Genomic DNA, 3,203 nt, shown 5'->3' on the forward strand with positions numbered 1-3,203 from the left:
TTTATTTTAGTGGAGTTAAGTTTCTAAATATCTTGAATGGAAGCCTATGATTGATGCATGGTTTGGAAAGTTCAAGGTTAGTGTGTGTGTGTGTGTGTGTGTGTGTGTGTGTGTGTGTGTAAACAATTTTTTAATTATTATTTGAATTAGGTTAACTTTTTAATTTCAATGAACTAATTATTTTATAAAAAAGATGTGCAAAGAAATTTTTTTACCGAGAACAGGCTGATAACGTTGTTTCCAAGATAGTGTGGGAGAATAACAGTACCATTAGGTAATATTGAACTCAAAATGTTCTTTTTTTTTTTTAATTTTCAAAATCTATTTTTCCTTATCTTAATTGACAATTTCTTTATACTATATAGGCTGTGTGATTTTTGGTATGAGGTGTAAAAATAATCAAAGAAATATGCAAGAGAAAGAGGCCTTCCAGGTTGCGAAGACATGGATGTGTGGAGGGGTTTTAGACCTTCGCACGTCTCAGATGTGATTTGGAAAGCTTATATATAACACGTGATGTCTGAACATTTCGTGCAGCGATCCTAGTTCAGTGTGGAGAATTGAAATAAAGATCATGGTTCAATTATCACACACACCAGTGGATCCATTCTATTCGTTTTGCATGCAAAATGGATGATAGGATTTTGTTTTATTACATCCTTTTTTTAAAAAAAATTGTTATTTTATATGAAAATATTTAACTAATAATAGATTTTTTTTATAGGCTACGGTTCTTGGACACAATCCAAGATTGATGGAGCTTTTTGTTGAAACTCACATGAGAAACAAGGATCGTCAAAAAAGGGTGTAATAGCTCATGGATAGCCGAGCTCAGAAGTTCATGGTAGGTTGGATTTCAACATTTTTCTTAAGTTATTTTTTTTTATTTGTTGACTTGTTTTTTTAGGAAACATATAACATCCGATTGTAAGAGGTATACAAGGATGATCTTTCAATCCATCTAGAACTCAATCCAGATTTGTGGTTGGAGGTTAGATCATCTGGTGGACCTGATAGAAATTGGGATTGTGGTATCACAAACATTACAATTGAGGATATGTGAATAGGTTGTAGTGTATCGATCGTTAGCTCCTTGTAATCGGGTTTGAGCTCCCATTCTTCTGTCGTCCAGGCGATTGTGCGAAAACAAGTTAAAGTTCAAATGACCCGGCTTAGTGCTGAGATGACCCAACTTAGGTCTGAGATGAATGAACTTAAGTGATTGTACGAGGAGTTATTGTCAAGCCTCGGTGGTTCATATGGTCTTCCTCGCCGCCCATCTAGTCCCAATAAAGATATGCCTCTGCCTCCGCCTCCTCCTCCTCCTTCAACTTCTATCATCAAGATAAATTGTATTCAATAATATTTTTTAAATTAATAATAAAATTTTGTTTTTTTATTTTAGTTTTAGTTATTTTAATTGTTTTTGCTTTTTGTATTTTTTTAAAAAAATTACATAAACTACAAATAGAATTATCGATGGAATGTCAATCAAAAACGAAATGACCAAAAGAATTAGTCCATTAAAAAGTTCCACAGAGTTGAAAAAAAAATTACATGTCTTTGTCATTGACAATTACAGATTAAATTATCGACGGACTAAACTTATTGAAAAGTTCCAGAGAGTTAAAAAAAATTACAGGAATCGTCACTGATATTATGTGATTCACCGATAGATTAATTTCATCGGTAATATGAATTCAATCACATATGGAATTACCACTGGTTTATTATGTCGGTGATTTGTCATACTCACCGATGGAATTGCTAGTAAAATAATAACGGTAAAATAAATTTTGTTTGTCGCACTTTTTCTACCTATAACTCCATTGATAATTATATTACCGATAGACTAAGGGAAATAATAAAAATCATCAACAATAAGTTTTTCGACCACCAATTACCGTCCATAATTTTATTAGTAAATTTATTTTCAATAGAATCAATGTTTAAATGCCATGGAATATTCCATCAATAGTAAGCAATATTTTGGTTGTGATATTAAATTGTATACAATCAATAGTATACCTTAAGGAAACAGAAATGTATTTTCAAAACTGGATCCTGAAGAAAAATTATGAAACCTAGTAATTATATACTTGGGCTTCGAGTCTGGTTCATGAAAACAGAAAATATGCTTTTATCTGTATCATCAATTTGGCTTTTCTGGAACTGTATAAAAAATTGTCCATACAGGAAAGACGGGGGGCCATGGTGGGTCCGCAGCGTAATGTGTCAAAAAAAGGAGAAAACGAAGTGGAAAAGAGCAGAGAAATATTGAGCCATTTGTCCTTAACTCTTTTCGAGCAATACTTCTTTCCGTATTTGTATCCACTGTTCCGTAACGTGTTACACGTGTTCCATTGTGTTTTTATAAAAATATTTTTAATTAAAATAATATTTTTTAAAATTTTTATTTTTAATATGGCTATATCCTAACTATAAAAAAAATCAACACAAAAATATTTTGATTTTATATAAAAAAACAAATTAAATTATAAAAACAAACACACACAAGCTATAGATTTCAAAGTTCAAAATAAATTCATTGAAAAAAGATTTTTGGGTGGTTAATTTCAATTTATTTCCCCCACTTCTTCTCTAAAATTTTTAATTATGTCAGTGTTTTTTCTCAAATTTCAATTACATATCAATAGTTTTCTTTTGATTATCAAAATTAATAGAATATTTCTTTCCGTCTCTAAATTTTTAAAATTTAATTAAATAAAATCCTCTTAAAATAATTTAATGATATCAAATTTTGGATTCAATTAAAAGGTTTAAATGATGTCATGTACATCATTTTTATATTTAAAAATATGAGATACAAAATTAAAAGTTATCATTTTTTTATATGGTTTGCATTGAAAGTAAAGAGAGTATAAAATAATTTGAAAATAAGAAAAATATTAAATCAGAAAAACCAAAAAAAACCCTTAAAAATAAGTAATTTAAACTTTTGTACTATTACACAGGTATAATCATCAACTAGTAAAGTAACAATATTTCTGATAATAATAATTAACGCTAACACTTGGATGTGATGCAACTCTCGACTCCCTCAACAAAAATCATAAAGTAATTTACTAATTTATTTTATGAGCTTTGTAGTTTTAAACTCTTTATTTGCATATAATTTTTAGTTTATATATATATTCTATTTTTTGTTATTTATTTATTATTTTTAAAATAAACAATTTAAA

The sequence above is a fragment of the Populus nigra genome, chromosome 8 (assembly GCF_951802175.1).
Source record: "Populus nigra chromosome 8, ddPopNigr1.1, whole genome shotgun sequence".
Taxonomy (NCBI): Eukaryota; Viridiplantae; Streptophyta; class Magnoliopsida; order Malpighiales; family Salicaceae; genus Populus; species Populus nigra.